Raw genomic sequence first — 20,009 nt, forward strand, 5'->3', positions numbered from 1 at the left:
TTACTGTATTGGGTCGGGACGAGTTAAGGAGAGGCAGATTGAAGAGTTGGATGAAGATTAGTCAGGGAGGGAGTTCTTTATTGTTGCGTAGGGATCATTCAAGGAGGGGGAGATTGCAGTGTTGGGTTGGGATCAGTCAGGGAGGGGGTGAGCACACTGTTGCGTGGGGATCTGTCAGGGAGTGGGTGAGTGCAGTGTTGTGTAGGGATCGGTCAGGGACGGGGTGATTGCCGAGTTGGGTAGGGATCGGTCAGGGACGGGGTGATTGCAGTGTTGGGTAGGATCACTCAGGGAAGGGGAGATTGCAGTGTTGCATAGGGATCAGTCAGGGAGGGGAAGATTGCAGTGTTGGGTGGGGATCAGTCAGGGAGGGGATGAGCGCAGTGATAGGTTGGGATCAGTCAGGGAGGGGGTGAGTGCAGTGTTGGGTAGGGATCAGTCAGAGAGGGGGTGAGTGCAGTGTTGAGTAGGGATCAGTCAGAGAGGGGGTGAGTGCAGTGTTGGGTAGGGGTCAGTCAGGGAGGGGGTGAGTGTAGTGTTGGGTAGGGATCAGTCAGGGAGGGGGTGAGTGCAGTGTTGTGCAGGGATCAGTCAGGGTGGGGGAGATTGCAGTGTTGTGCAGGGATCAGTCAGGGAGGGGGTGATTGCAGGGTCGGGTAGGGATCAGCTAGGGAGGGGGAGATTGAGGTGTTGCGTAGGGATCAGATGGGAGGGGGAGATTGCAGTATTGGGTCGGGATCAGTCAGGAAGTGGGTGATTGCAGTGTTGGGTAGGGATGAGTCAGGGTGGGGGAGACTGCAGTGTTTGGCAGGGATCAGTCAGTGAAGGGATGAGCGCAGCGATGGGTTGGGATCAGTCAGGGAGGGGATGAGTGCAGTGTTGGGTCGGGATCAGTCAGGGAGGGGGGAGTGTAGTGTTGGGTCGGGATCAGTCAGGGAGGGGAAGATTGCAGTGTTGGGTAGGGATCAGTCGGGGAGGGGTAGATTGCAGCGTTGGGTAGTGATCATTCAGGGAGGGGGGATTGCAATGTTATGTAAGAATCTGTCAGGGAGAGGGGAAATTGCAATGGTGTGTAGGGATCAGTCAGGGAGGGGGTGATTGCAGTGTTTCGTAGGGATCAGGCAAGGAGGGGGAGATTGCAGTGTTGGGAGGGATGATCAGAGAGGGGGAGATTGCAGAATTGGTAGGGATCAGTCGGGGAGGGGGAGATTGCAGTGTTGGGTAGGGATCATTTAGGGAGAGTAGATTGCAGAGTTGGTAGGGATCATTCAGGGAGGGGGTGATTGCAGTGTTGGGAAGGGATCAGTCAGGGATGGGGAGTTTGCAATGTTGTGTAGGGATTAATCAGGGAGGGCGTGAGGGATGCTTTGGGTAGGAATCAGTCAGGGAGGGGGAGATTGCAGTGTTGTGTAGGGATGAGTCAGGGAGGGAGAGATTACAGAGTTGGGTAGTGATCAGTCGGGGAGGGGTAGATTGCAGTGTTGGGTAGTGATCATTCAGGGAGGGGGAGATTGCAGTGTTATGTAAGAATCTGTCAGGGAGAGGGGAAATTGCAATGGTGTGTAGGTATCAGTCAGGGAGGAGGTGAGTGCAGTGCTGGATAGGGATCAGTCAGGGAGGGGGGAGATTGCAGTGTTGCGTAGTGATCAGTCAGGGAGGAGGTGAGTGCAGTGTTGGGTAGGGATCAGTCAGGGAGGGGGAGATTGCAGTGTTGTGTAGGGATGAGTCAGGGAGGGAGAGATTACAGAGTTGGGTAGTGATCAGTCGGGGAGGGGTAGATTGCAGCGTTGGGTAGTGATCATTCAGGGAGGGGGAGATTGCAGTGTTATGTAAGAATCTGTCAGGGAGAGGGGAAATTGCAATGGTGTGTAGGGATCAGTCAGGGAGCGGATGATTGCAGTGTTGGGTAGTGATCAATCAGGGAGGGGTGAGGGAAGTGTTGGGTAGGGATCAGTTAGGGTTGGGGAGATTGCAGTGTTGGGTAGGGATCAGTCAGCGAGGTGGAGATTGCAGTGTTGGGTAGGGATCAGTCAGGGAGGGGGAGATTGCAGTGTTAGGTAGTGATCAGTCGAGGAGGGCTAGATTTCAGTGTTGGGTAGGGATCATTCCGGGAGGTGGAGATTGCAGTGTTGCGTAAGAATATGTCAGGGAGAAGGGAAATTGCAATGGTGCGTAGGTATCAGTCAGGGAGGAGGTGAGTGCAGTGTTGGATAGGGATCAGTCAGGGAGGGGGGAGATTGCAGTGTTGCGTAGGGATCGTCAGGGAGGGAGAAATTGAAGTGTTGTGTCGTGATCAGTCAGGGAGGGGGAGATTGCAGTGTTGTGTGAGAATCTGTCAGGGAGAGGGGAAATTGCAATGTTGTTTAGGGATCAGTCAGGGAGGGGGTGGGTGCAGTGTTGGATAGGGATCAGTCAGGGAGGGGGAGATTGCAGTGTTGGGTGGGGATCAGTCCTGGTGAGGGAATTTGCAGTGTTGGGTAGGGATCAGTCAGGGAGGGGAGATTGCAATGTTGGGTAGAAATCAGTCAGGGAAGGGGTGAGTGCCGTGTTGCCGAGAGATCAGTCAGACAAGGGGAGATTGAAGTGTTGCGTAGGGATCAGTTAGGGAGGGGGAGATTGCAGTGTTGGGTAGGGATCAGTCAAGGAGGGGGTGATTGCCGTGTTGGGTAGGGATCAATCAGGGATAGGGAGATTGCACTGTTGGGTAGGGATCAGTCAGGGGGGGGGTGAGTGCAGTGTTTCGTAGGGATCAGTCAAGGAGGGGGAGATTGAAGTGTTGCGTCGGGATCAGTCAGCGAGGGGAAGACTGCAGTGTTGGGTAGGGAACAGTCATGATGGGGGAATCTGCAGCATTGTGTAGGGATCAGTCAAGGAGGGGGGATTGCAGTGTTGGGTAGGGATCAGTCAGGGAGGGGGAGATTGAATTGTTGGATGGGGATCAGTGAATGAGGGGGTGATTGCAGTGTTCGGTAGGGATCAGTCGGGGGAGATTTCATTGTTGGGTAAGGATCAGACCGGGAGGGTTTGATTGCAATGTTGGGTTGTAATCAGTCAGGGAGGGGGAGATTGCAGTCTTGTTTTGGAATCAGTCAGGGAGGTGGAGATTGCAGTTTTGGGTAGGGATCAGTCAGGGAGGGGGATATTGCAGTCGTGTATTAGGATCAGTCAGGGAGGGGGAGATTGCAGTGTTGGGTATGGATCAGTCAGGGAGGAGGTAATTGCAGTGTTAGAGGGAAATGATGAGGGCAAAAAGTGGACATGAGATTGCTTTGGCAAATAGGTTTAAGGAGAATCCAAACTGTTTTCACAAGTCCAAAAAGGACAAACGGGTCACTGGGGAGAGAATAGGGCCCCTCAAAGATCCACACAGTCTGCACGTGGAGCTGCAGGTAATGGGGGAGATATTGAACAAGTATTTCCCTGTAGAGAAGGACATGGAAGATATAGAACAGGATGATGGTTTGGGAAACTGCATTGGGAAATAGATGATATTACAGAGGAGGGGGTCCTGGATATCTTCAAACGTCTAAAGGTGGATAAATCCTCAGGACCTGATCAGGTGTACTCGAGAACTCTGTGGGAAGCTGGAGAAGTGATTGCTGGGCCTCTTGTTGAGATATTTGTATCATCGATAGTCGCAGGTGAGTGGCGGAAGTCTGGAGTTTGGCAAACTTGGTGCCACTGTTTAAGAATGCTGGTAAGGATAAGCCAGGGAACTACAGTCTGGTTCACCTGACGTCAGTTGTGGGCACGCTGAAGGACGGATATATGAGGGACAGGAGTTACATGTGTTTAGAAATGCACTGTCTAATTGGGTATCGTCAGCATTTATTTGTGTGTGGGAAATCATGTCTCAAGATTTTTGTGTTTTTTGAAGAAGGAACAAAAAGATTGATGAGGGCAGAGCAGTGGAGGTGAGTGATATGGACTTCAATAAGGTATTCAAAATGTTTCCACACGGGAGCTTGGTTAGCAAGGATAGATCTCATGGAATACAGGGAAAACCAGCCATTTGGATACAAAACTGGCTTAAAAGTAGAAGACAGAGGGTGGTTGTGGAGGGTTGCGTTTCAGACTGGAGGCCTGTGACCAGTGGAGTGCCACAAAGATCGGTGCTGCATCCACTACTTTCCATTAATTATATAAATGATTTGAATGTGAACATAGCAGATATAGTTAGTAATTTTGCAGATGACACCAAAATTGGAGGTATAGTGGACAGTAAAATATGTTACTTCACATTACAACGACATCTGGATCAGTTGGGCCAATGGGCTGAAAAGTGGCAGATGGAGTTTAATTTAGATAAATGGGATGTGCTGAATTTTGGAAAAGCAACGCTTTGCAGAACTGATACATTTAATGTTAAGGTCCCAAGGAGTGTTTCTGAACAAAGAGACCTGAGATTGCAGGTTCATTATTCCTTGAAAGCAGAATTGTGGGTCGATAGGATAGTGAAGAAGGTGTTTGCTGTGCTTGTGTTTACTGATCAGAGCATTGAGTAGAGGAGTTGGGAGGTCATTTTCTGGCTGTGCAGGACATTGGATAAGCCACTTTTGGAATATTGCGTGCAATTGTTGTCTCCTCACTATCGAAAGGATAATGTGTAAATTGAAAGGGCTCAGAAAAGATTTACAAAGATGCTGCCAGGATTGGAGGATTTGAGCTACAGGGAGAGGTTAAATGGATTGGGCCTGTTGTCTCTGGAATGTCTGAGGCTGAGGGGGAACCCATAAGGAGGCTTATAAAACCATGAGAGGCATAGTTAGGATTAACAGACATGGTCTTTTTCCCTGGGGTGGGGTAGTCCAGAACTGGAGGGCCTAGTTTGAGGGTGAGAGGGGAAAGATATAAAAGGAATGTAAGGGGCAAAGTTTTGATGTAGAGGGTGTTGCGTGTATGGAATGACCTGCCAGAGGAAGTGGTGGAGTCGGGTACAATTACTGCATTTAAAAGGCATCTGGATGGGGATACGAACAGGAAAGGTTGAGAAGAACTTGGGCCAAGTACTGGCAAATATGACAAAATTATGGTAGGATGTGTGGGTGGTGTGGATGAGTTGGACCGAAGGGTCTGTTTCTGTGCTGTACATCTCTATAACTGTAAATGTTTTCCACTGTCCATTACCAGCCACACACTTCACTGTTTCCCCTGTTGACCTTGGTCAGTTCTCCCCTCAGCACATGTTAATGGCTTTGGTTGTGATTGCAGGGTGTGCTTTATGGTCACTTTTAAAATCCATCATCTCGCTGAATTCCACTATACTACAATTTCCCAGAGGATATCTCAGTGTGATATTACTCCTTCACTCAGCTTCATCACCCAACGGTCGATCTGAGATAGTCACGTCCCTGGCCGTTTGCACAATGTGTTATTCAAAGAAACACTGACACAAACAAAGAGGAGTTTGGAGAACATCACTTTTGCCGATGTCACTGTCCCAGATTATACAAAGACTGAAGTCTCCCAAAATTATCGTAGTGCCTTTGCATTACTCAGGAATTCATTGGAATGTGTAAAAGTGTTGAGCAATGAAATGCTAATAGGCAGCCTCAAAACTGTTCTCCTGCTTGTGGTTTTGTGACATGTTTCCCAGAATCTGCATTCAGGCTGATTCAGCTGCATCATCTGAGGCCACATGCTTTCTCTGTAATGCCTTTGTTACCCTTACTGTCAGGGTTACCCATCCTACACTCCCTGAGACCCCTCAAGGAGGGGTACAATATAATATGCATGTTCCACCATTTGTTCACCGTGTCACCACTAAATCTCATTTATCTCTGTGCCACAGTCCATGCACCTCATTGCAGAGACTTTGTCCAGCACAAAAAAAAGAACATTACGATTGATTCTTTCCACGATTTCTTCTCACAGTCCAATTCACTGATGTACAGTTTCAGTTAAACTCTGTCTCTTCCTGATCCTTTCTGTTTGTCTTCAGCTACATTACCATTTTCTCTTTGGATTTGGAAAGCCCCTTTCACCTGAACTCTCTGCATCCTCTCTGTCAGTTTAAAGCCCTGTACGTAACCCGTGACTGGCCAGGACACTGCTCCCAGCAGGGTTAATTTTCAATTCTCTCGTGAGATATTGCTGTCTCTGGCTGGGCTAGTGTATATTTCCCACCCCGAGCTGCTCTTGAACTGAGTGGCTTCCTGGATCGTTTCAGGATGCTGTTGAGAGTCAACCCCATTGCTCTGGGTCTGGATCATATGTAGGCCAGACCCGCTGCCAATAAAAGATTTCCTTCCAGATAGGATATTGGACAGTTAGATGGGTTATACTGGACACCGGCAATAACTTCTGGATGAACAGTCGGGTGAGTATAGCACGAGGCCATCACCTGTCCCACTCGTAGCTCATCCGTCAGTGAGTACTCATCCCAGTGCACCATGAATCACAACCCTTTCATCATGACCATTGTGTGATCCTGATACCTTCCTGCACTCTGGTGATATCACTCAGTGTCTCTCCATGTGGTATCCCTCACTGTGTGGGTCTAATTGCTGCCTCTGTCAACATCTCTCACTCTTGCAGCTATTCCAGATCCTGAGCCAACAGCATCCTCCACTCCAGAGAGACGCAGCAGCACAGGCCAGGGAGGGAGACTGGGATTTTCCAGGTCTCTGTGGGACTCAGTGCCATCCTCCATGTGTAACCCTCACTGCATCAGTCTAATTTCCCATTCTGTCTATTTCTCTGTCTCCTCTAGGTCATCAGGATGTTCCTGTCTCAGCCGAATTCCTAACTCCTGTCTCGTCCATAACCACATCAAAGACGCTTGGTCAGCCAGAGAGAGATGGAGAGTGAGATCTGGAGCCTTCAGTAAATCCTGCAGCCTGTAAGATCACTCACAGTAAACAGCACAGGGTGGACGTAGTAGACTTCTATATTCAGACCTGGAAGACCGGACATAGATACAGAGCTGGGCAAGGAACAGCAACATTCTAGGCTTCATTCCCACCATCTTGTGAGGTTTCTGCTCTCATCTCCACTGTACTGGTCCTCCCTGAGACATCTCTCTCTCTCTGTCTCTCTCTCTCTCTCTGTCTCTCTCACTCTCTGACTCTCTGTCTCTCTCTCTCTCTCTGAGACTCTGTCTCTCTTTCTCTATCCCCTCTTTCAACCCCCGTATCTCTCTGGCTCACCTCCACTCTTTCTCTATCTGTCTTTCCCGCATTCACTCTCGCTCCCACCCCACCACACTCTCTACCTCATCCCTCTCTCTCACCTTACGATCTATCTCGCTCTCGTGTGCCTCACCCTCGTGTCCCTCTCTCTGGCTCGCCCTCTATCTCTCCCTATCTCGCTCTCCCCCCTCTCTATCTATTTCTCTCTCTCTCTCTCGTCCCCTTCTCACACTCTCTCTCTCGCACTCTCAGATTCTCTCTCTCTCATTCCCATCCCCTCTCTCACTCACACGTGCACATCTCTCCCTCTCGCTCGTCCCCTCTCTCACCCATCTCTCTTGCTCACACTTCTAACTCCCTTCTTTCACCCCTCACTCTCTCTCTCCTCTCTCATCTTCTCCCTCATCTCTCTGCCCCCTCTCTCTGCCCCCTCTCTCGACACCCTTCTCTTGACACCCTTCTCTCGACACCTTTCTCTCCACCCTCCTCTCTCCACCCCCTCTCTCCATACCCCTCTTTCCACCCTCTCTCTCCATCCCACTCTCTCCACTCCCGTCTCTCCTTACCGCGCTCTCTGTGCCCCCTCTCGCTACTCCGCTCTCTTCATGCCCCTCACTTCACCCTCTCTTTCCACCTCCCTCTCTTCCACCCCCTCTCTCCACTCTCCTCTCTCCACCCTCCTCTCTCCAACCCCTCTCTCTACCCCTTCTCCCTCCACGCCCTTCTCTCCACCCTCTCTCTCCATCCCCCTCTCTTCACCCCATCTCTCCACCCTCTCTCTCCATACCCCTTCTCTCCACACACCTCTCTCCAACCCCTCTCTCCACCCTCCACTCTCCACACCCCCTCTATCCACACCACTCTCTCCAACCCCCTCTCTCCACCCCCCTCTCCCCATGTCCTCTCCCCACGTCCTCTCTCCATCCCCTCTCTCCACCCCCTCTCCACCCCCCTCTCCCCACCCCCTCTCTCCACCCCCTCTCTCCAACCCCTCTCTCCACACCCGCTCTCCACCCCCTCTCTCCACCCTCCTCTCTCCACCCCTCTCTCCACCCTCCTCTCTCCACCCCGTCTCTACACCCTCCTCTTCCACACACCTCTCTCCAACCCCTCCTCTCTCCACCTCCTCTCTCCACCCCCTCTCTCCACACTCCTCTCTCCACACCCTCTCTCCACCCTCCTCTCTCCACCATCCTCTCTCCCCCGTCTCTCCACTCCCCGTCGCTCCACATCCCGTCTCTCCGCCCCCTCCACCCTTCTCTCTCGACTCTCCTCTCTACAACCTCCTCTCTCCACCCTCCTCTCTCCACACACGCTCTCCATACCCCTCTCTCCACCCTCTCTCCATCCCCCCCCTCTCTCCAACCCCTCTCTCTACCTACCCTTTCTCTCTCCACGCCCCTCTCTCCACCCTCTCTCTCCATCCCCCTCTCTCCACCCCTCTCTCCACCCTCTCTCTCCATACCCCCTCTCTCCACACACCTCTCTCCAACCCCCTCTCTCCACCCTCCTCTCTCCACCCCCTCTCTCCAACCCCTCTCTCCACACCCGCTCTCTCCAACCCCTCTCTCCACCCTCCTCTCTCCACCCCTCTCTCCACCCTCCTCTCTCCACCCCGTCTCTACACCCTCCTCTTCCACACACCTCTCTCCAACCCCTCCTCTCTCCACCCCCTCTCTCCACCCCCTCTCTCTACCCTCCTCTCTCCACCACCCTCTCCCCACCCCCTCTCCCCACGTCCTCTCTCCACCCCCTCTCTCAACCACCTCTCTCCACCCCCCTCTCCCCACCCCCTCTCTCCACCCCCTCTCTCCACCCCGTCTCTCCACCCTCCTCTCTCCACACCCCCTCTTCCACACAGCTCTCTCCAACCTCCTCTCTCCACCCTCTCTCCACCCTCCTCTCTCCCCCGTCTCTCCACCTCGCGACGCTCCACACCCCGTCTCTCCGCCCCTCTCCACCCTTCTCTCTCCACTCTCCTCTCTCTAACCTCCTCTCTCCACCCTCCTCTCTCCACACCCGCTCTCCATACCCCTCTCTCCACCCTCTCTCCAACTCCCTCTCTCTACCCCCTCTCTCTCCGCGCCCTCTCTCCACCTCCTCTCTCCACTCCTCCCTCCACCCTTCTCTCTCCACCCCCTCTCTCCACCCCTTCTCTCCACCCCCTCTCCCCACCCCCTCTATCCACCCTCCTCTTTCCACCTTCCTCTCTCCACCCCCTCTCTCCAAACGCCTCTCTCCACCCTCTCTCTCCACCCCCTCGCTCCACCCCCTTCACCCGCCTCTCCACCCGCCTCTCTCCACAATTCTCTCTCCACTCCTTCTCTCCACCTGCCTCTCTCCACTCTCCTCTCTCCACCCGCCTTTCTCCACACCCTCTCTCCAAACCCCTCTCTCCACCCTCTCTCTCCAATTCCCTCTGTCAACTCCCTATTTCTACACCCCTCTCACTCCACCTCCCTTTATCCACCCCTCTCTCTCCACTCTCCTATCTCCACCCGCCTCTCTCCACCCTCCTCTCTCCACACCCCTCTCTCCAAACCCCTCTCTCCACCCTCTCTCCAATCCTCTCTCTCTACTCCATCTCTCTTAACACCCCTCTCTCTCCATCTCCCTTTCTCCACCCTTCTCTCCACCTCCTCTTTCCACCTCTCTCCCCACACCCTCTCTCCACCCTCCTCTCTCCACCCGCCTTCCCCACCCTCCTCTCTCTACCCTCTCACTCTACCCCGCTCACTCTACTCCGCTCTCTCTACCCCCTCTTTCTACCCCCTCTCTCTACCTCCTCTCTCTACCCCGCTCTCTTCCCCCTCTCCCTACACCGCTCTCTCTAGCCCCTCTCTCTCTGCACCCACATCTCTCCGCCTCTATCTCCAACCCCTCTTTCCCCACTCTCTCCCTTCTCTCTCCCCTCTATCTCCCCTCTCTCACCCCTCTCTCACCTCCGCTCTCTACACCCCTCTCTCGAACCCGTTTCTCGACCCACCTCTCTCCCCTCTATCTCTCCCCCACCCTCTCCCCGTCTCTCCTCCTACTTCTTCGTTATCTCTCCGTATCTGTCCCTATCTCTCTCCTCTCTCTCCGTAACTCTCCCCTACCTCTCCCCTACCTCTCCCCTAAATCTCCCCTACAACTCCCCTGTCTATCTCCCCTACCACTCCCCTACCTCTCCCCCTACCTCTGCCCCTACTCTCTCCTCGCGCTCTCCCCTCTCTCAACCCCCTCTCTCTCTTCATATCTCTCTGTCCCTTTCTCTCTCCCCGTCTCTCTCTCCATGGCTCTCTTTCCCCCTCTCTCCCCATCTCTCTTTGTCTCCACCTCTCTCTCTCCCCCTCTCTCCCCGCTAACTCTCCCCCTCTCTCTCCCCCCTCTCTCATTCCCTCTCTCTCTTCCCATCTCACTCCCCATCTCTCTCCCCATCACAATCTCCTCTCTTTCTCCCCTCCCGCCCCCCTCTCGCTGCCCCCGTCTCTCTGAACTCTATCTCTCTCCCCATCTCTCTAACCCACTCGCTCTGTCCCCCTCGCTCTGTTCACCCGCTCTCTGCCCACCTCTCTCTCTGTCCCCCTCGCTCTGTCCCATCTCTCTGACCCCCTATTTCTGTCCCCCTCTTTCTGTTCCCCCATTCTCTGTTTCCCCACTCTATGTTCCCCCACTGTCTGCCCCCCCTCTCTGTCCCACCTCTATCTGCACCTCTCTCTCTCCACCTCTCTCTCTCCCCATCTATCTGCCCCATCTCTCTGCACCCATCTCTCTATCCACCCTCTCAATCCCCCTCTCTCTGTCCCCTTCTCTCTGTCCCCCGCCCTCTGTCGCCCACCCTCTGTCCCCTCTCTCTGATCTCCTCACAGTGTCCCCCTCGCATTGTCCCCTCTCTCTGTACCCCTCGCTCTGTCCCCCCGCTCTCTGCCCACCTCTCTCTGTCCCCCTCACTCTGTCCCATCTGTCTGACCCCTTCTTTTCTGACCCCCTCTCTCTGTCCCCCCACTCTCTGTTCCCCCACTCACTGTTCCCCCACTCTCTGTCCCCCCTCTCTGTCCCACCTCTATCTGCACCTCTCTCTCTCCACCTCTGCCCCATTTCTCTTCACCCATCTCTCTATCCACCCTCTCAATCCCCCTCTCTCTGTCCCCCCTGTCCCCCACACTCTATACCCACACTTTGTCCCCGCCTTCTGTCCCCCACCCTCTGTCGCCCACTCTCTGTCCCCTCTCTCTGTCCTCCTCAAACTGTCCCCCTCGCACTGTCCACTCTCTCTGTACCCTTCGCTCTGTACCCCCGCTCTCTGCCCACCTCTCTCTGTACCCCCTCTCTCTGTCCCCCTCTCTCTGTCCCCCTCTCTTTGTCCCCGTCTCTCTGCCCCTCTCTGTTCCCCCTCTCTCTGTTCCACTTCTCTCTCCCCTTTCTCTCTCCCACTTCTCTTTCCCCATCTCTCTGCCCCATCTCTCTATCCAACCTCTCTCTCCCCCTCTCTCTGTGCCCTCTGTCTCTGCCCCCGCCCTCTGTCCCCCTCTCTCTTCCCCCTTTCTCTACCCCGTCGCTCTGTCCCCCTCGCACTGTCCCCCTCTATCTGTCCCCTGCTCTCCGTCCACCGCTCTCTGTAACTGGCTCTCCGTCCCGCGATCTCCATCCCCCGCTCTCTGTTCGCCGCTCTCTGTTCCCCGAATTCTGTCCCACGCACCCTGTCACGGTCGCTCTGTCCCTTTCTCTCTGACCCCCTCACTATGTCCCCTATCTCTGTGCCCCCTCCTCTCTGTGCCCCTCCTCTCTGCCCCCTCACATGTCCCCCTCTCTCTGTCACCCTCTCTCTGTCCCCTCCTCTCTGTCCTCCTCTTCTAATTCCCCCTCCTCTCTATCCCACTCTCTGTTTCGCCCTCTCTGTCCCACTCTCTCTCCCCTCTCTGTCTCCAACCTCTCTCTCTCCCCATCTCACTGCCCATCTCACTCGCCATCTCTCTCTCCCTTCTCTCTGTTCCCCTCTCTCTGTTCCTTCTTTCCCTCAACCCTCTCTCCCCCATTTCCCTCCTCCTCTCTCTCCACATCCTCTCTCCCACCCCTCTCTCACCCCCTCTACATTCCCCCCTCACTACCCCCTATCCCCCTCTCACTGTCCCTCTCGCTCTGTCCCCCTGCTCTCTGCCCCCGGCTCTCTGTCACTCTCACTCTGATCCCGCTCTCTGTCCCTCACTCTGTGTCCACCCGCGCTCTCCCCCTCACTCTCTCCCCATCTCTCTCCCTTCTCTCTCCCCCTCACTCCCCCCTCTCACTGACCCCTCTCACTAACCCCTCTCTCTCCCCCTATCTCCCCCTCTCGCTGTCCCCCTCTCTCTGTCCCCACCTCTCTCTTCCCCTCTCACTGTCCCTCTCTCTCTATTGTCACTCTCGCTGTTCCCTCTTTCTGTTCCCCTCTCACTTGCCCTCTCTCTCTCTCCATCTCTATCTGTCTCCCACTCTCCCCCCACTCTCGTCTCCCTCTCTTTCCCCCCAGTCTCTCCTCCCTCTCTCTCAAAACCCCCTCTCCTCCCTCTCTGCCCCTACTCGCTGTCCCCACTCTCTCTCCCCCTCACTCTCCCCCTCTCACTTTCCCCTCTCTCTGTCCCCCCTCGCTCAGTCCCCCTCTCTGTCCTCCCTCTCTATATCCCCTGCTCTCTGTCCCACTTGCTCTGTCCCCGCTATCTATACCCCTCTCTCTGTCACTCTCCCTCTGACCACTCTCTCTGACCCCCACTCTCTGTTCTCTTTCTTTCTCCTCTCTCTCAATCTCTCCCCATCTCCCTCCTCTACTCTCTTCCCCTCTCTCCCCTCTCATTCCTCCCTCTCGCTCCCCCCCCTCACTCCTCCTCTCTGACACCCCTTGCTGTCCGCCCCCTCCGTACCCCCAATCTCTGTCACCCCACTCTCTGTCCCCGCTGACACCCCCTCTCGCCCTGTCCTTGTCTCCCTCCCCACTCACCCTCCCGCTCTCACACCCCTCTCTCTTCACTCTCTCTCTCCCCACTCCATTTCCCTGCATCCCTCTCTCTATCCCCACTCTCTATCCACCCTCTCTGATCCTCTTCCTCTGTCCCCCGCTCTCGCAAAACCTCACTCTCTCCCCCTCTCTTTCCCCTCCCTCTCTCCCCACCTCTCTCCCCATCACGCGTCTCCCCTCTCTCTGTGCCCCCTCCTCTCTGTCCCCCTTCTCTCTGTTCATCTCCTCTCTGTCCACCTCCTCTCTATCCCCCTCCTCTCTGTCCCCATCCTCTCAGTGCCCTCCCTCTGTATCCCCTCTCTGTCCCTCCTCTCTGACCACTCCTGCTGTCCCTCTCCTCTCTGTCCACCCTCTGTCTGTCCCCCCTCGCTCTGTCCCCCTCTCTCTATCCGCCTCTCTCCATCTCCCATTTCTGTCCCGCCTCTCTATGTCCCCTGCTCTCTGTCCCTCTTGCTCTGTCCCCCACTCTCCCTAAACCTCTCTCCCCCTCTCTCTCCCCTCCCTCTCACTCCCCACCTCTCTCCCCATCACGCGTCTCCCCTCTCTCTGTGCCCCTTCCTCTTTGTCCCCCTCCTCTCTGTTCACCTCCTCTCTGTCCCCCTCCTCTCTGTCCCCCTCCTCTCTGTCCCCCTCCTCTGTCCCCCCTCTCTGTCCCCATCCTCTCTGTCCCCTCCCTCTGTCCCCCCTCTCTGTCCCTCCTCTCTGTCCCCGTCCTGCTGGTCCTCTCTGTCCACCCTCTGACTGTCCCCCCTCGCTCTGTCCCCCTCTTTCTATCCACCTCTCTCTGTCTCCACTTTCTGTCCGCCTTTCTATGTCCCCTGCTCTCTGTCCCTCTTGCTCTGTCCCCCGCTCTCTATACCCCTCTCTCTGTCACTCTCTCTCTGACCACTCTCTCTGACCGCCACTCTCTGTTCCCTTTCTCTCCCCTCTCTCACTCTCTACCCATCTCCCTCCTCTACTCTCTTCCCCTCTCTCCCCCTCTCATTCCTCCCTCTCGCTCCCCCTCTCACTCCTCCTCTCTGACCCCCCTATCGCTGTCCGCCCTCTCTGTACCCCCTCTCTCTGTCACCCCACTCTCTGTCCCCGCTCACTCCCCCTCTCGCTCTGTCCCTGTCTCCCTCCCCATTCACTCTCCCCCTCTCACACCCCTCTTTCTTCCCCCTCTTTCTCCCCACCCCCTTTCCCTGCACCCCTCTCTCTATCCCCTCTCTCTCCCCTCCCTCTCTCTCCCCACCTCTCTCCCCATCACGCGTCTCCCCTCTCTCTGTGCCCCTTGCACTCTGTCCCCTCCTCTCTGTTCACCTCCTCTCTGTCCCCCTCTTCTCTGTCCACGTCCTCTCTGTCCCCCTCCTCTCTGTCCCCTCCCTCTGACCCCCCTCTGTCCCTCCTCTCTGTCCCCCTCCTGCTGTCCCTCTCCTCTCTGTGCACCCTCTGTCTGTCCCCCCACGCTCTGTCCCCTCTCTCTATCCACCTCTCTCTGTCTCCCCTTTCTGTCCCGCCTCTCAATGTCCCCTGCTCTCTGTCCCTCTTGCTCTGTCCCCCGCTCTCTATACCCCTCTCTCTGTCACTCTCTCTCTGACCACTCTCTCTGATCGCCACTCTCTGTTCCCTTTCTCTCCCTCTCTCACTCTCTCCCCATCTCCCTCCTCTACTCTCTTCCCCTCTCTCCCCCTCTCATTCCACCCTCTCGCTCCCCCTCTCACTCCTCCTCTCTGACCGGCCTATCGCTGTCCGCCCTCTCCGTACCCCCTCTCTCTGTCACCCCACTCTCTGTCCCCGCTCACTCCCCATCTCGCTCTGTCCCTGTCTCCCTCCCCATTCACTGTCCCCCTCTCACACCCCTCTGTCTTCCCCCTCTTTCTCCCCACCCCCTTCACTGCACCCCTCTCCATATACCCCTCTCTCTATCCTCCCTCTCTGATCCTCTTTCTCTGTCAAACGCTCACCCTAAACCTCACACTCTCCCCCTCTCTCTCCCCTCCCTCTCTCTCCCCACGTCTCTCCCCATCACGCGTCTCCCCTCTCTCTGTGCCCCCTCCTCGCTGTACCTCTCCTCTCTGTTCACCTCCTTTCTGTCCCTCTCCTCTCTATCCGCCTCCTCTCTGTCCCCATTCTCTCTGTCCCTTCCCTCTGTCCCCCTCTCTGTCCCTCCTCTCTGTCCCCCTCCTGCTGTCCCTCTCCTCTCTGTCCACCCTCTGTCTGTACCCCCTCGGTCTTTCCCTCTCTCTCTATCCACCTCTCTCTGTCTCCCCTTTCTGTCCCGCCTCTCTATGTCCCCTGCTCTCTGTTCCTCTTTCTGTGTCCCCCGCTCTCTATACCCTTCTCTCTGTCACTCTGTCTCTCTCCATCACTCTCTCCCTTCTCTCGCCCCCTCTCTCTGTACCTCTCGCTGTCCCCCACTCTATCCCCCACCTCTCTCTGTTCCCTACTCTCTGTCCCACTCTCTCTGTTGCCATTCTCGCTGTTCCCTCTCTGTTTCCCTCTCTCTTGCCCACTCTCTCCATCTCTCTCTCCCCTCTCTCTCCTCCCTCTCTCTCAAATCCCCCTCTCTCCCCATCTCTCTCCCCCTCTCTGCCCCTGCTCGTTGTCCCCCCTCTCTCTCCCCCTCTCACTCCCCCGCTGTCCCCCTCTCTCTCTCCCATTCTCTCTGCCTCCTCTCTCTGCCCCCCTCTCTGTGTCCCCTATCTCTGTCCCCACTCTCTGTTCCCCCCTCTCTCTGTCCCGCTTCTCTCTGTTCCCGCTCTCGCTTGCCCCGCTCTCTCTGTACCCCCCACGTCCCCTCTGTCTGGGCCCATCTCTCTGTCCCTGTCTCACTGTCGACCCGTTCTTTGTCCCCTTGCTCTGTCCCCCCCACCGTCCCCTCTCTCTGCACCACTCTGTCTCTGTACACTCACTCTCTGTCCCCATCTCTGCCCCCCTTCTCATTCCCCTCTCTCTCGCTCTCCTCTCTCTCCCCTCTCTCTGTCCTCCCTCTCTCTGACCCCTCTCTCTGTCGCCGTCTCTCAGTCACCCCCCTCGCTCTCCCTCTCCCTCTATCCCCCTCTCTCTGTCACGCCTCTGTCTGCCCCCTCTCTCTGTCCCCCCTCTCTGACCCTCTGTCTCGGTCCCCCCTCTCTGATCCTTGCTCTGTCCCCCTCTCTGTTTATCCCTCTCATCGCCATCTGTTCCCCTCTCTCTGTCCCCCACTCTCTGTCCCCCTCTCTCTGTCCCCCTCTCTCTGACCCCTCTCTCTGCCCACCGTCTTTCTGTCCCCCCTTTCTGTCCCCCTCTCTCTGCCCCCCCTCTCTGTCCCCCTCTCTCTGTTCCCTCTCTCTGTCCCCCTCTCTCAGTCCCCATCTCTGTCGCGCCTATCTCTGACAACTCTCTTTGTCCCACCTCTATCTGACCCCCTCTCTGTGCCCCTCTCTTTGTCCCACCATCTCTGTCCCTCTCTCTGTTTATCCATCTTACCCCCATCTGTATCCCTCTCTCTGTCCCCATACTCTGTCCCTCTCTCTGTCCCCACTCTCTGTCCCCCCTGTCCCCCCTCTCTCTGCCCCCCTCTCTGTCCCCAACTCTCTGTCCCCATCTCTCTGTGCCCCCTCTCTCTGTCCCCACTCTCTCTGTCCCCCCTCTATTCCCCTTTCACTGTCCCCTCTCTCTATTCCCCCTCTCTCTGTCCCCCCTCTCTGTCCTCCTCTGTATCCCACCTCCCTCTCTGTCCCCTCTCTCTGTCTCTCCCTCGTTCTGTTCACCCCCTCGCTCCGTTCCCCCCACCCCCCTTCCCCCTCTCTGTCCAATTTCGGAATGGCAGGCAGTGACCAGGGTTTAATACTGGGCTCGCAGATTTTTATAATATATGTTAATGATATAGAAGATGGTATAAGCAATAACATTAGCAAATTTGCTGATGATACTGAGCTGGGTGGCAGGGTGCAATGTGAGGAGGATGTAAGGAGATTACAGGGTGGCATGGACAGGTTAGGTGAGTGGTCAGATGCATGGCAGATGCAGTTTAATGTGGATAAATGTATGGTTATCCACTTTGGTGGCAAGAACAGGAAGGCAGATTACTACCTCAATGGAATCAATTTAAGTAAAGGGGCAGCACAAAGAGATCTGTGTGTTCTTCTACACCAGTCAATGAAGGTAAGCATGCAGGTCCAGCAGGTAGTGAAGAAAGCTAATCGCATGCTGGCCTTCATAACAAGAGGGATTAAGTATAGAAGCAAAGAGGTGCTTCTGAAGCTGTACAGGGCCCTGATGAGACCATACCTGGAGTACTGTATGCAGTTCTAGTCTCTAAATTTGAGGAAAGACATTCTGGCTATTGAGGGAGTGCAGCGTAGGTTCACGAAGTCAATTCCTGGAATGGCGGGACTACCTTACGCTGAAAGCCTGGAGCGACTGGGCTTGTATACTTTTGAGTTTAGAAGACCGAGAGGGGATCTGATTGAGACGTATAAGATTATTAAAGGATTGGACACTCTGGAGGCAGGAAACATGTTTCCGCTGATGGGTGAGTGCCCAACCAGAGGACACAGCTTAAATATACGGAGTAGACCATGTAGGATAGAGATGAGGAGAAACATCTTCACCCAGAGAGTGGTGGATGTGTGGAATGCTCTGCCCCAGAGGGCAGTGGAGGCCCAGTCTCTGGATTCATTTAAGGAAGAGTTGGATAGAGCTCTCAAGGATTGTGGTATCAAGGGTTATGGAGATAAGGCAGGATACTGATTAAGGATGATCAGCCATGATCATATTGAATGGTGGTGCAGGCACTAAGGGCAGAATGGTCTACTCCTCAACCTGTTGTCTATTGTCCCCCCTCTTTCTCTCCCCCTCTCTCTCTCCCGCTCTCTCTGTCCCCTCTATCTGTCTCCTTCTCTCTGTTCCCTTCTCTCTGTTATTTTCTCTCTGTACCCCTCTCTCTGTCCCCCATCTCTCTGTTCCCCTTTCGCTGCACCCCCCTTTCCCCTCTCTCTTTATCCCCCTCTCTCTGTCCCCCTCTCTGTACCCATTTCTAAGTTCCCATCTCTCTGTCCCCTCTCTCTGCCCCCTCTCTTTGTCCCCCTGTGTCTGTCCCCCCTCTCTTTATCCTTTCTCTCTGTCCCCAAACTCTCTGTTCCCTTCTCTCTGCCCCCCCTCTCTATCCCCCTCTCTCTGTCCCCATTTCTCTGACCCCCTTCTGTCTGTCCCCCTCTCTCTGTCTCCCCACTCTCTGTCCCCCTATCTCTCTGCTTCCCTCTCTCTGTTCCCACACTCTGTTTCCCACTCTCTCTGCCCACTCACTCTGTCCCACCCTCGCTCTGTCCACCCTCCCTGTCCCCCTGTCTTCTGTCCCCCTCTCTATATATCTCCGTATCTCTGTTCCGCTCTCACTGTTCTCCCCTCTCTGTCTCCTTCTCTCTGTTCCCCTCTCTCTGCCCCCTCTCTTTGTCGCCCTCTCTCTGTTCCCCTCTCTCTGTTCCCCTCTCTCTGTCCCCCCACACTCTGTCCTCCCTCTCTCCACCCCTTCTCTCTCTGTCCCCCCGTTCTCTGTCCCCACGTTCTCTGTCCCGCTCTCGCTGTCCCCCGCTCTCTGTAACCCTCTCTCTGCCCCCCTTATCTGTTCCTCACTCACTGTCCCCTCTCTCTCTGTCCCCGTAAGTCTGTCCCACTCTCCACGTCGGCCCTCTCTCTGTGCCCTTCTCTCCGTTCCCCTAACTCCACCCCTTCTCTCTATCCCCTTCTCTCTATCCCCTTCTCTCTGTCCCCCTCTCTCTGTACCGCTCTCTTTTTCTCCCTTTCTCTGTCCCCTTCTCTCTGTTCCCCTCTCTGTCCACGCTTTCTCTGTTCCCCTCACTCTATCCCCGTCTCTCTATCCCCTTCTCTCTGTCCACTTCTCTCTGTCCCCCTCTCTCTGTACCCCTCTCTCTGTCCACCTCTCTCTGTTCCCTTCTCTCTGTCCCCCGCTCTCTGCCCCCTCTCTCTGTTCTCCTCTCTCTCTCTGCTCCATCTCTCTGTCCCCATTTCTTTATCCCCCCCCTCTGTCCCCACTCTCTCTGTTCCGCTCTCTCTGTACCCCCGCTCTCTGTTCCCCTCTCTCTGTCCCCTTTCTCTGTACCCCTCTCTCTGTCCCCCCCCTTTATCCCCATCTCTCTGCCCACACTCTCTCTGTCCCTACTCTCTCTGCCCCCCTCTCTCTATCCCTCCTCTCTCTCTGTCCCACTCTCTGTATCCTTCTCTCAGTTCCCCTCTCTCTGTCCCCCTCTCTCTGCCCACTCTCTCTGTCCCTCCTCTCTCACTGTTCCCCTCTCTCTGTTCCCCTCTCTTTGTTCCCCTCTCACTGTCCATCCTCTCTCTGTCCCCCTCTCTCTGTCCCTCTCTCTCTATCCCAATCTCTCTATCCCCGTCTCTCTGTCCCCCATTCACAGTCCCCCTCTCTCTGTACCCACTCTCTCTGTCCCCCTCTCTCTCTGTTCCCCTCTCTCTGTCCCCCTCCCTCTGCCGCCATTCCTCTGTCCCCCTCGCTCTGTACCCCTCTCCACGTCCCCCTCTCTCTGTCCCCCTCTCTCTGTTTCCCTCTTTCTGTCCCCTTCTCTCCGTTCTCCTCTCTCTATCCCCTTCTCTTTGCGCCCCTCTCTCTGTCCCCTTCTCTCTATCCCTTTCTCTGAGTTCCCTTCTCTCTGCTAACTTCTCTCTGTTCCCTTCTCTCAGTCCCCGTCTCTCTGCACGCCCCTCTCAGTCGCCCTCTCTCTATCCCCTTCTCTCTGTCACCTTCTCTCTGTTCCCTTCTCTATATTCCCTTCTCTCTTCCCTCTCTCTCTCTGTCCCCCTCCCTGACCCTCCTCTCTCCCTGTCCCCTTCTCTCTATCCCTTTCTCGCTGTCACCTTCTCGCCGTCACCTTCTCGCTGTTCCCTTCTCTCTGTCCGCCTCTCTCTGTTCC

The sequence above is a fragment of the Chiloscyllium plagiosum genome, unplaced genomic scaffold (genome assembly GCF_037043375.1).
Source record: "Chiloscyllium plagiosum isolate Xiang-an unplaced genomic scaffold, Cpla_swu_hap1 HiC_scaffold_18, whole genome shotgun sequence".
Lineage (NCBI taxonomy): Eukaryota > Metazoa > Chordata > Chondrichthyes > Orectolobiformes > Hemiscylliidae > Chiloscyllium > Chiloscyllium plagiosum.